The sequence below is a fragment of the Oenanthe melanoleuca genome, chromosome 7 (genome assembly GCF_029582105.1).
Source record: "Oenanthe melanoleuca isolate GR-GAL-2019-014 chromosome 7, OMel1.0, whole genome shotgun sequence".
NCBI lineage: Eukaryota > Metazoa > Chordata > Aves > Passeriformes > Muscicapidae > Oenanthe > Oenanthe melanoleuca.
This window is the reverse complement of record NC_079341.1, coordinates 31,523,887-31,537,897: the sequence shown is the minus strand read 5'-3', so window position 1 is coordinate 31,537,897 and position 14,011 is coordinate 31,523,887.

Here is a 14,011-nt window from a genome sequence, read left to right as displayed (position 1 = left end):
AACAATCTTGACTTGCTTGCCCATGGCAGAATGCTTAGAACTTGGTGGTTTTTCAGATAATTCTGAACCCAAACCATTCTGTAGTTCTCTAATTCTGTGACTTTATTTTCAAGGAGTGTTTTGAGGGAAATGAAACCCTAAGCACCCTGCCAGCTACAAACTAAGCCAGCTTCTACTGGCTGGCACTGTCCCAGCAAATGTCCCTCCTGCAGCCACAGCTCCCACCCAGGGAATCCCATCCTGGCTCAGTATTGGTGATGAGCACTGCTGTTCAAACATAGCTGAACAGCAAGGTCAGTGGTGTTTGGTTTTCTGTGCAGTTCTAGAAATCTGTATTGATTGGTATCACCAAAGCTGTGCAAGCTGGTCTAAAGAAAATAAACTCAGTGCATCTGGCCCACACTTTGTTCCCTCTGCAGAGCATTAAGTATGGGTTTTCCAAGTGCCAGTTGCCATTTAATATGAAAGCCTAAGTTTAGAGAGCCAAAAATAAAGATTATATGCATCTGGTGCTTTTAAGTGCAGTATGAAAATAAAAGATGCTGCTGTTAATTTGCTTCTTTAGCTTCCCCTGGGGACACATTCAGTGAGCTGTAAGCAAAATCCCAGATTTCAGTGTGATGTGTCTCAGTGCTGCCCTGGTGTAGGGACTCTGGGGGTTTGGGGATGCTGCAGCACTGCCCAGCCCTGTGCCCAGGGCAGGACCATGCTGAGCCAGGGGCTGTGAGCCAGCAGAGAAGGACAGGGGCCAGGATGGAGCCCAGAATGGTTCTGTGAAGTGACACCCTGCAGAGGAGCTGGCCACACACAGACCTGGCAGATCTGTGGGTTTGTTCATTGGGGTGGTTGTACACTATTTAACATCATAGGACCATCACAGGATCATAGAATAGTTGTGTTAGAAGGCATCTTAAAGATCATTTCATTCCAAACCATGCCATGGGCAGGCACAATTTCCATCAGACCAGGCTGCTCCAAACCCCATCCAACCTGGCCTCAAGCCCTCCCAGGGATGGGGCAGCCACAGCTTCTTAATATTTATTTATGAAAAATCCCCTCCCTGTCCCATTGTACCCTGTGCCCTCCTGTATACAGCACTGTCCTGGGTCAGATCTAGGAAACTGGAAAGAGGCAGAAGGAGCAGGAAAGGCTGCACAGGAACTACCTGGCTAATACCCTGTAACCAGATTTCAAAGCATCTGTAGATGCAGCAAATATGTGAGCCCAAAGATCCAGGAGATGCTTGGGCTTTCCTCTGGATCCGATGCAATCAGCCATGGCCAGCTGATAAAAGCAGCAGCGAGACATTGCTTAATGTCTGAAGAATGATTTCTGCTGTCTCTAATAAAGCACGCTGATGTAAGCTGGGGTGATAACAAGAGCTCTGTGCTGGGCTAGCTAAATCTCATTTTTCAGGACAACTGAACTGTCAGTGCCAAAGAACAGACAGGTTATTGCTCATGCTCCTCCAAGGTTACCTTTATTAAAATGGAAATTTCCAAAGCTTTGCATGCACACACACATGGCCAGGGGTGCAGAGCTCCCAGTGAGGGAGAGGGGCCCTGCCACAGGCACCCCTCCTCCTGCAGCCCCTTGGGGCAGCCCTGGGCAGCTGAGCTTGGCTCTCTCTGCCCCAGGTCTGTGTGAACCAGCCCCAGCCCAGCCTTGGGTGGGTTGGCACCTACAGCAGCCTGGCTGGGAGCAGAGCTCTCCCCACAGCTGCACCCCTGGAACCTCCCCTGTGGTCTGGGTCAGGGTTTGCTGTCCCTCCCCAAACCCAGCACAGGCACCATCACTTTAAAACTGAGCCTTTCACATTTTGGGATGACACAGATCTTCATACCACAGGGCTGCTGCTCCCAAACCCCTCTCACTGTAATTAGTTAATTCCTGCAGGTCTGTCCCACCCACAGTCGAGAAAAGGAGGAGAGGAGAGGAGAGGAGAGGAGAGGAGAGGAGAGGAGAGGAGAGGAGAGGAGAGGAGAGGAGAGGAGAGGAGAGGAGAGGAGAGGAGAGGAGAGGAGAGGAGAGGAGAGGAGAGGAGAGGAGAGGAGAGGAGAGGGAGATTTCACTTTAAAGGACCTCACAATGATGATCTAATCCAACTGCCTGACCACTTCAGGGCTGGCTGTAAGTTAAAGCATCTTGTTAAGGACATTATCCAAATGCTTTTTAAACAGACAATGATAAAAGAAAAATAGAGGGGGAAAGAGCAAAAAGTAGTACCTGCCTGAGGTTTTACTTTTTGTTGTCATAATACACTGAGAAACTACAACAGACAAAACCAGAACCTGGCTGCTGAGAAACTATTTGTTCAACAAATGTGTCTTTTTATCTTCCCCAGTACATCTGAGGAGCAGATTAATTTTATACAAATGTGTGCCTTAGTTAAAATAATTTTGCTTTTCCCATTCCTGAAGTTAATTGAACCAAAAATTGTTTGTGAAATCTCTCATTATGGAGCACTCCAAATTTCTGGCTTGCAATTAGTGAAACAAATCAGTGCTCTATTCCCAGACTGAAAAAAAAAACCAAAATACTAGAGCATTTCATTCAGTAATTTGAAACTGAAATTCTTAATTGAATTGATCTCAGAAAGAAATTCAATTAAAAAAAAAAAAAAAAAAAAAAGCATTGGTAGGGGGATTTCATGACTGTGCCTGGTTTTGGAGGAGGCTGAGGATGGTCACACCTTCACCAACAGGTGCTCCACACCAGAAGGAGCTGCTAGAAATCACCCAGAGTGCAGCTCTTGTCCTGGGAAGCCACAAGCAGCCATGGACAAGGCACAGAAGCTTCTTGCTAGCCCTGAGTGCAGCTCATTTTTTCCTGGGGACTGCAATCTCTGCCAAGAAACTTTATTCTGTGCTGGAGAAGCATGAAGGACTCAGCAAAGACCTGGCTCAGGTTATTGATGGTATGGGAAAGCAGAGTTATGCCAGGGAAGAGGAGATGGCTTTTTTTGTGTGCCACTTTTGCTGCTGATTCAGGTTTTCTACACATTTTAGGAAGCAATAATCGTTCATTATCAAAAAAACCCGAATTCTTAGAGCATTTTACACATATATGTGAATAATTATTTTCTCTTTTGAAGAGGCAGTGATATGAGGAGAGAACTGACAGAAATATCCAGCAAAATGAAAAATAACAACTTGGGCATTTTTTTTTTTTGCCATGAGGGGCTGCCCCTGGTCCCAGGCTGACTCGGTGGAGCTTCAGACCCATGGATGATAAAAGCATGAAGTGAGGCAGAACTCATGCAGCTCTTAATACCTGTTCATGTTTTAATTAATTTTCAATTGTAACAGCAATAGTTGTTTTGTTGGTTTTTTTTCCAAAACAAATATTCCTGGCTCAAAATCTCACTGTCTTTCCTATATTTGTGCAATACCCACTTCCCATTGGCACCTCCCCCACGTTTCTAATTTCCCCTTTCTCCTCCTCTAGCTGTTCCCTCAAGAGCTGGTGCCACAAAGAAGATCTGAACAAGCCACACTTGAAAATCACTCAACCAGAATGAGCAGGGCTTTTTTCCAGGCTGTGTTTGGAAAGGCACCACCCCCCTGAGCCCGTGGCACTGGTGTCTGCTGTGCCTGCTCTGACATGGCAGTGCCTGCTCTCACAGCATCATTTAACAGCTGAATATTCTGCTTGGAGCTCCTTGGTGTGGCTCACACACCTCCTGATCTCTCTGCTTGAGCTGTAACATTTTCATGCCCTTCACATCTCTTCCTGTGGGAACTTAGGTTTGGGAAGGGTTTAGGCACTCCCACTCCTCTCCAATGGCAGCAGCTGCTCTCATCATCAAAGCCTTTGCATGAAGCTGTGTGCATCAGGAGCACTTCAGATGTTTGTAAGCCACCACTCATGCCAAACCCCACATGTAGATTACCCTGACCTGCTGAACAGGATCCTGCAGACAAAATTGATTTCCTTCATGCCTGTGGGACCCTGGGCTGGATGGCAGTGCCAGCACAGGGGTGGCACCCCCCTGGTGTCTGTATCTCACCACTTTGGGCATTGCCATGGCAACCTTCACACCTAAAATGCTCCATATCCCTTTCTGAAGAGATTCTGCTTGCTGGGACAGAAGAGAGCATCCTGGAAATGGGGCTTTGCACTCAGCACCTCCACACCTTCCCCTGTCCAGGCTGCTCCAGTCCATCCAGCCTGGCCTTGGGCACCTCCAGGGAGCCAGGGCCTCCCCACCCTCACAGAAAATAATTTCTTCCTAACATCTAATCTAAGCCTGCCCCCTTTTAGTTTAAAGCCATTCTCCCATGTTTTATCATCACCTGCCTATGCAAAAAAGTTGCTCTCCAAAGCCATGCTAAAGCTTGGCTTTGAACACAGCCATACCTTAAGTTATACTACATTTTTTACTACAGTTTGAGCTAAATATTTATTTTGGAGCTGAGTGTACCACCTACTGCCAAAAGATGTTGCAAATGTGTGATTTCACAGTGAAATACAAGTACAAAACCACAGCTTCTTATCAGTGCAAGGTACATGGATCATGCAAGAGCCCTTGGCACAGTGCTGTAACATTGCTCGAGTGAAAATGTACCACAGCTTTTCATGGATACTTACTGGTATTTAATTTTTTTTTAATTACAACTTAATTTGGAGCCAACAGGAGCCTTGACTGGAAGCTCCTCCCTGCAGAGTCCATTCGTGTTTCAGCAAGAGATGCTGAAAAGGCCTCTTAAAGCTTCCCTGGAAGTGGGTTTGCCCCTCTCTGTGAAAAGCCATTCCCAAAGAAATGACAGTCATCTCCTCAAGCCTTACACTGAAGGTGTATTTATTCCATTTATTTCCTCTGAACCAGATGTGAAGAGCTGTGTCTGAAGAGGAGTTTTTCAGAAGGCCATGTGGGGTGGGATGCCTGGTGAGGGATGCCTGCAGGGAGCCTGGGCTCAGCTCACATTGCATCCTTTGGGTCCCTTCTCCTGTTACAGCCCCAGCAATTGCCATTCCTCACTCCTCACCTGCCCTCCTCATCCCTTCCCATGATCCCTGCTCTCCCTTCCCTTTCTGCCCTGTAGGCCTGCAACTGCTGCTGGAAATAATGTATTTTTTAATACCATTTCTATCCCCCCCCTCAATCCAGCTGGTGCCATTGTAGGCAGTTTCTAAGTGTCACTGCTTCTTTCAAACTCACATCCTCCCACAAGATACAGACACATCCAACCCAGCCTGCTCCCTCTCTCCTTTGTGCAAGTTATTTAAACTCCCAACCATTTTCCTGATTAAATAAACCTGGACCAGTTACTCTAAAGACATCAGGCTTTTATTAGAAAGCGACATTGCCATCTTGTTATTTTGATCCCTTCTCACCTCTCATCTTCCCTCAGACAAAAGCCTCTGAGTTTCTTTCTGTACAGGTGCATTCATGCTTTTATTGAGCAGGAATCCTCTTTGCAATCTCTGCCCTGCTCTGCAGATCATTCTTGGTGTTTCACTTGGGTTTGATTTTGTCTCTGCTCTGACAACCCCTGGCCAAGTTAATGATGACAAGAGGAGCACTCCAGGATTTGCTCCTGATTTCAGAGATGGGAGTCACCCTGGCCATGCTCTGGCTGCTTCTTCCTCTGACAGTCACATCCCAATTCCAGGGAGCTGGGAGGAGTGGGGAAGGCAGCAGGGAATATTGCAGGAATTGGGATTCACAAGGATGGGCACAGCACATGAAAAGGCAAAGAGAGCTGGAATGGGTTACAGGGTATCAGTTATGGCAAAAATAATTGGAAAAACACAGTCTTGCTGTAGTTAATGAGTTTTTAAACCCAGAGCCCAGTGGGGAGGCTCGGGCTGGGGATGTACCCCCTGGCTCTGGAATGCTGCTGGTAATGCAGGGTTAAAGGTCCAGCCTCCAGCCTCAGGCACAAAAATGCAAATGTGGTCCCCTTTTGGCTTCCCAGAGGCAGATTTCACTTTAAAGGGAGCTTCATATAAAATTTTGGAGCTACCTTTTTTTCCAGACAGAGGATTTACAGCACAGAAACAAGCAAAAAAAGTTGTGAAAAATATTATTGTTGTTGTTGTTGTTTTAAATTAATTACTATTACTTGGGAGATTTTTTTTCCCCTTAGTGTTATTTCTTGCAGTTTTCACCAAGGATTTTCTCACTCCAGAGCAAGGGAGTGGGATCTTTTGCAGTCATTCCAAACCAGGGCACGTCTCTGTCTCAGGTCCCTGCAGCTGGGGCCAGCAGCACCAAGTGCAGTGGGGAGATGCAGGTCTGCCATCCAAAACACTGAGAGACATGATGACATCAGGAAAAGCTGTAATAAAAAATGTGCCTTTTTTTCCCATTAATCAGCTCTGTTTGAGTTGGATGTGCCAGCTTTCCTGAGAGAAGTAACCTGCCAGACACCCAAATATTGGCTGTTTAATTTCCCTGCAGTTAATGGAGAGAGTGCCCGTAATTACACGTGGCCTCCTGGAAGTTTTCAGCTTTTGTGATGAAGTAGGAGACAGCATTATGGCACTTAGAGCTATTGATTAGTTAAGCTAATGGACTGAGACTGATTGAATCTATTGCCACAGCCAGGGAATTCTGTGTGGTGCTTCTTTTATGAAGTCAGTAGAAAACACCTCTCAGACTGCAGGGGGAGAGGTGGGGACCAAGCTGCTCCCAGGAATTCTCCATCTCCATGGCACCACATCCAAATGTCCTGAGACCAAAGCTGCTGTGTTAATCCTTGTCCCATTGGTGCATTTCTCATTTGGGATCTAATACAGAATTTCTGTGGGCCTTGAAATCATCTGCAAGAAATGGAAATTTTGAGAAAGAACAGAGATGTGAGATACAATAAATGCCTGAGGGAATGGCAATAAGAGTTCATCCTCTAACAGAGTTCTCTAAGCAGCTTCCCTTGAACAATCCCACACAGTCTCTCACATCACACATTGTGTTGATAGCCAGGGCTGAAGGCCAAGCTCACCTGGTTTTCCACTGCACCTGAATTTCCCTGTCACTACCAGGACACACCAAACCCAGCCTTCAAACTGTTTATTTTTGTTAGGCATTCAGCCCAAACTTATTTCCTAAAATTCTGTACATCCTGGAGTGCAAAGGGGAAGATAGAAACCACTTCCTTCAATCCAGACTGATCAGCACCTTGTCCATCCATGGAGCCATCAAGGCCCAAAAACTTCAAAATAAAGACTACTTCTAGTCAGAAAGATGAATTTCCCAGGTCAGGCAAAAATATTAGCGACAAGCACAGCAATTAGGCAATAGATAGATTCCTGGAGGATTGGCTCATATTTTTGTTTCCTCTGCTGGACCCACCTTGTGTCAAAAGGATTTTGACAAAGAATCAGCAATTACTTAATGGACTGACTAGAGTCCAATAGATTTAGAAGTGCTATAATATGCAATAAGAGTTGAGTCACATGCTTATAACATCCCTCAGTCACAAATCAGTTAGACAAAGTACAGTCCTGGTATGAACAGGGAACACCAGATGTGTGTGGTGCTGGGGGTGTCAGCCTCTCTCCTGCTGCAGCTCTGGGTGGGCACAGCTGTCCCACAGGTCCCATGACAGCACCCTGAGAGCATCCCTGCTGTCCCAGGCACCCTGAGAGCACCTCTGCTATCCCCAGGCACCCTGAGAGCATCCCTGCTGTCCCCAGGATACCCTGAGAGCATCTCTGCTGTCCCAGGCACCCTGAGAGCATCTCTGCTGTCCCCAGGCACCCTGAGAGCATCCCTGCTGTCCCCAGGATACCCTGAGAGCATCTCTGCTGTCCCAGGCACCCTGAGAGCATCTCTGCTGTCCCCAGGATACCCTGAGAGCATCCCTGCTGTCCCAGGCACCCTGAGAGCACCTCTGCTGTCCCAGGCACTCTGAGAGCATCCCTGCTGTCCCAGGCACCCTGAGAGCACCTCTGCTATCCCCAGGCACCCTGAGAGCATCTCTGCTGTCCCAGGCACCCTGAGCAGCCCATGTTATGAGCAAGGCCCCCCCACAGCCTCCCTTGTCATGCCCAGGAGGCAGAGCTGGTGGCTTGGTCACCTGCCCCTGCAGGAGCTCTGGAGCTCAGACACTCCATCACGACAAAAGAACAAGGACTAATGGAAACTGGTTTTGTGATGTTTTGCTGTTCCCTGCAGGTGGGGATGTGGCTGTCCATCAGCAGGGCAATGCTGACCTCTGCTGATGGGAACCAAAATTATGGAAAACAACCTGAGACAGCACTAATGTGGCCAGGAGGCTTGGATGGAGTGGGCACAGCCCCTCCCAGGTGTAACCTTCGAGTTTGTACCCCCAGGTTTGCAAAGCAGAGCTTGATGAGATGCTATAAAATCCAGCCAGGGGCTGGAGCCAGTCCTTTCCTGCTGGCTTGGCAGGGACAGGGACAGGGGCAGTGTCCCCATCCCCACACCTGGAAGCCAGGGCTGATGTGTCCACCCCAGCCAGCACAGAGTTTTACAAGTCTGGCTGCAGAAACTCCATCAGTGCTTTGCTCTGCTGGCTGGGAAGAGAGGATATCACAGAGACACCAGTGGTGCTTCACTTTCTCAGGCAGCAATCAGGATTTTCACGTTTAGATAATACTAGCTTGCTAAAACATAGTTATAAAAATACAGGTTATTCCTCTTAATTATACCTGGGGTCCAGCAACAAGCTGTGCCCAGAGGAGCACCAGAGCTGGAGGCATTTTCCAGGGTCTTCCTCAAGGGTCAGTCACACAGTTTACTATTCCCATTAATGAGCTTGGCAGAAAAGGAAGATTGGGGTGATGAAATTGTGCTGATGCCCCAAAACCAGGGGGTGCCTTCAATACAGAGGAGAGTTGGGATATGATATTGAGAGTAGTGGATGTCCTTGACAGCTAAAGTACAGTTTGGGATGGCACAGGGGAACAGGTGAGGGACTGCTCTGCTCCACCATGAGATGGGTCTGGGGGCCACAGTGATACAACCAGGTGAGAAGGGAAGGGAATGCTAAGATATTTCACCTGATAGAGGCACTTCCCATGGAGATAGGGAAGAGTGTAATCATTTCTGAGTTATTTGAGAGCACTTTAGCCAGCCTGGCTCATAGAGGAGTTTTCCCACAGACACTGACGCCAGCATGACTCTCCCCCAGGCACTGTGAGTGTTCCCAAGGTTTCCCCACTCAAGTTATTCCTCCTGCAGTCCTGCAGGTCTCCCCTGAGCTTGTTATGATGGACACAGTGAGCAGGGTTGAATCCATAATGGCTTTGTACTCTGGTTTTACACAGTTTGTGGAAAATGCAGTGCCCAGCCTAGCAAGATCTTTTGTAAGGGCTTAGGGCAGAAAGTTAATGGAAGCAGCTCTCTCCTGCTTTCCTTGCAGGGAAAATTTAGAGGAGCTCTGCAGCCTCCCAGGCACTCCCAAAGATCCTGAGTACCTCAGCTCCAGTTAGAGAATAAGGGAATAAGGTGGGGTAGATGTTTTTACATTCAGATCCACCAAATTTGGCAGGAAGAGAGAAGTAGAAGGTCCAGGGGAGGGATGACTGAAGCAGTGGTGATGCCTAAAGAGGCTGACCTGGAACAGAGGCCAGACAGGGTTAAAGGAATAAAGCAGGTGTTTATGAAAAGCCCTTCAAAGGACACACCTTGGGCAGTACAAGAGTCTGGCTGAGGCTACACCCAAGGCGGATCCAAGATGGACACCTGGTCCAAGTTTTCACACTTTTATAAGTTTTGATCCATTTCCATATTGGGGTTAATTGTCCAATTACAGGTTATGCAATCTCATTCTCCCAGATTCTCTCCTCAGTTCCCAGTTGTTTATCCCTTTTAGGCCAGAAGCTGCAATGGTGTCCTTGGTCCTCAGGCTGGAAAAGGATTGTTTTGTCTGACTGGGCTGTGAAGAGAACTTGCTAACACTTTATGTGAAGTTCAGAGTTACACACTAAGGCAGTATGGAATCTGAAAAATATGAAAGCTAAAACTTAAGGCATCAGTGGCATTAGAAACCTACTGCAACTCTGATAAGCTCTCATTTGCTGATTAAAGCTGACATGGAAAACACTGAGGGCCTTTAGCTGAAAAACTTCGTAATCACACCCAAAACTGAAAACTTTCATTTGTTACTGACTGCTGCACAGGTGACACAGAGCAAGGCATTTGCACCTGAGCAGCCAAGGTGTAAAGGCAGAGCTCATAAACTCATGTGTTAACTCAAATCCCTTGGTTTGCCATCAGTCAGGTCTGCTGCTACCTGCATAAGGTGTTTTATTTATTGCTGCTGCTAATCCACAGCAAGCAGAGACACATGAGAGTCAAGTGAGTGACTCCTGTGGGGAAAGGGAAGAGCCAGGGGCTCAGCAAATGGTCCCCAGCTCTCCAGGACACAAATCCAGCAGCACTTTCCCCTGAGTGAGCTCTGGCTGAAGGATGAGCTGTGGAACCCTCTGCTGCTCCTCACAGGCAGAATTATGTGTGTTTGTGGTCAAGGTGGTCTATCCTGGGATGTGTATTTCTTAGTCATTGTCAGAAGGGCTAATTTATCTTTGGTAATTAGTTTCTGTGCCTTGGAGCAGTGAAGCACAAATAAGCATTTAACATTGATCTATTGCAGCACTTCCCTGGGTAAATAGATGGCTCTGGTGGTGGCTGGTGCTGATGCATCAGTGTCTTTAACATCAGAGGAGTCACTCAAGCATCAGCTCAGCCAAAAAGCCCTGTCTGAGCTTTTAAACCAGCTCAGGGAATGTCTCCTCTGACCTGCCCATGCTCTGGAAGGCAACAGCAGCATCCCCCTGCCCTGAGGCACAGCCCAAAGTGCCCTAAAGAGGAGCTCAAATCACAGAACACAGAAAACTGGGGACAGCAGAAATGTCCTTTTCTGAACCTCCTGGTGGCCTGAGTTCAGGTCTCACAGCCACTACACCCCCTGCATGTCCAGCTCAGGACCACAGCCTGCACTAATTAACCTGCTGCCACTTTTCAGGCAATTACATGTGATTATATGTGTTTTACATTTAGATGACCATCCACTCTAATCCAAGCACATCCATGTGACCAGCAGGGAAACAAAAATACAAATTGGTTGGTTTAGCCCCAGGGCGAAATGTCTGGCAAAAAAATTAGCAAAGGAACTATGTTTTCATTAAAAGAAACTATACCAAGACATTAATTGAAAAGAATGGATGTAGTAGTTTTTAGTCTACATGGAATAGAAACAGAAATAATAACTAAGAAAATCATCATTATACACTAAGTATACTTAGTGGACTTGTGGACTACAAAATACTCATTAATCTAGAAATAAATTGTAGACAGTAAAATCTGTTAGAGCTAGTATAATTTTTCACTTAATTAAATGTGTTATTATTATTTGATGGGGACGTGCTTTATTCTGTGATACCAAATTATTTCTCTGGAAAAGTTGCATGTTCATCTTTATGACTGTGAAATTAAAAACAGGCCATAAAGTCCCATTTGGATTGAGACACTCTTCCAGAATATGAAAAGAAATATTAATTCAGTGCCACCACCTGGATGCACTAGGCTGGACACACTGGCTGTTCCACTACCATATTGAACAAAGTGCAAGTTAAAAACTGTTCCTTCCTGCCAAAAGCAGTGCAAGTATGGGCAGCTTGCAGTGCTCAAAAATTATCCCAATTCTTTGTCTGAGGTATGAAACTGGGCTGCACAATTTCAAAGCAGTTAATTTTATCATGACCCCAGAACCGTGTAGCAGCTGGAAAATAATTTCTCCCCAGCTATTGGCTCCATTGTCCTCATTAAAGGTCTCTTTTTGCTGTTTAAATTGGAGATGAGGAAGACCTAGAGTTGCTATTCATGATGACTTCACAGAGTCACTTTACAGCAGCAGATAAGTTGTAGTGGCCAATATTTAAAATTTGGGGATTTCATTTTATCAGCTTAAATCCTAACTTTCAGGCATGTTTGCTTTCTTTGAAGCTGCAAAAATACTCACTGGCATGATGAAACTCAGATCACTAATATGAGTTATTAAAACAGAGCTGGGTGGATAATTTTGGGTGCCCTCATTTGGAGATGGTATCCCACTTTAGAGCCAGTTCTAACTGCAGATAAACAGGACCTCCCAGTTTTATAAAAGAACCAACCCCTTAATAAATGTATGATTTTTAAAATCTTATCAATCCTTCTAACTGTTTTCCTCCCTTTGGATTTGTTTTAGTCTGACAACTTCTGCTTTGGTTGAACTTTCACTTTTCCCCCTTCTGGCACTTTCTTTCTTGAGATCTCCAAAGCACAGGAAAAAGCAGGAATGAAATGTCACAGTTGGACTTCCAAGGTATAAAGAGGGTCACAATTAAACAAAACCAATTGAGGGCCTGGTGTATTGATGAATAAAATATGCTTTGATAAAAGAATGTGCCTAAGTGCAAAGTATCATCATAACATAGTGGGAAAAGGATTCTTTCCTCAATCCAGATTTCTCAGAGACAGAGGAGTATTTTTAGACTACTATTACTGAAATAATCATCAAGGTGTTCACCAAGGTAGTTACCCACCTCAAAAATACAGGTTATCAAATAAAACTCCATTTCCAAAGGTTTCAAACGCAGAATTTTCTCGGCTGCAAATTCAAAGGGAAGCAGATGCCTCCGAGCCTTATTGTAATTTGAGGAGTTATTAAAGAATGGGATCATCAGGAGAGTGCACAATGGCAGATCAGGTTGAAAAGTGCAAACCACTTTTTTTTTTTTTTTTCTGACAAGTCAAATATCAAAATAAATTCACTTCAGGCACATTCACATCAGTTTTCATCAGCTTCCTTGCAAGGCTTTTATTGGCACAAATGATCACAGGAAACAAACTTCATGCTGAAACTGTTCTGCCCACCTCCAAAGGGTAAGTTCATTAGGAAGGATTAATTGGATGAAGGCATTATCTTCTTTGAGAGGTCTTTTTCATGTCACCACTTAATAATGTTCACTCTATTCCAACCAACTCAGGAGTGCAACTTTTCACTGTTACTCTGAATAGGCAAAACTCCACCCTTTTGTGTCAACTATTTTTTTTTCCATTGTAATGAAACAACTGCCCACGACTAAATGATCAAAAGAAGTTAAATGTTACAGCAGAGGACAGAAAATGAAGCACAGGAGGCTCAAAGGACACATTAAATCTGCTGGTGTGACCTGCTTTTGCTCAGTGAACTTGTCTGTGAGCATCTCAACTCAGATGTTCAGGGCAGCCTTGTGCAATGCTTTGTGCCAGAGCCCTGCAGCACCTGAGACAATTTCTGCCTCTAAGCAAGAGCTGCAGTCACTTTTGGGGCATGGTGAGGCCCCATCAGTGAATGGCAGCCTGCAGGAGAGATGCAGGACATCACATTTTTGTGAGTTTCTGAAAGCATTGCCTCCTGTTGAAGTCATCTGACACCACCTCCACTAAGGACTGAGAAGATTCAGAGCATTTGCATTTGCTGTTGAAAGGGAAGAAAAGGAAAGAAAGACCTTTCCTGCCCCTCAGAGGGTGTCCCTGCATCTCTGCATCCCAGCAGGGGTCTGAGCCCTGATGGGAGTGGTGGGTCTTGCTCAGGTGAGAGGTTTGCTGCAGGCTCAGTGCACCCAGGACATTTCAGCTGAACAAAACACATTTCTTTCCAAAGAGCAAAAACACAAGCAAGAAAAAACCTTTGGTCTGTTCTGCATTCCATCCTGATCCACACATGCTGCAAGAACTTGAAATGCAATTAATAATGTCAGGCCCTTTTACACTTTTAGAGAAGTTATTTATTATTACTATTGTGTTGGCATGACACTTATCACCTCAGTAATAAAACCTCTCTCTTGCAGTAATGGATCCAGCCTCATGACCTGCCTGCAAGGAAAGGAAGGTTTTAAAGATGGAAAATTGGTTCCAAGCAAGATGAAGTGATCCTGGCCAGCCTGGGAAAGCCCATGGCAAATATAGATACCCTGGGAACAGGGGAGGCCCTTAATTACCAACATGAACTTTTCTTTGCATTCTCAGACTCAAATGCTTCTCTGTTCAACAGCCAAATGAGAGATTTTAACAGCA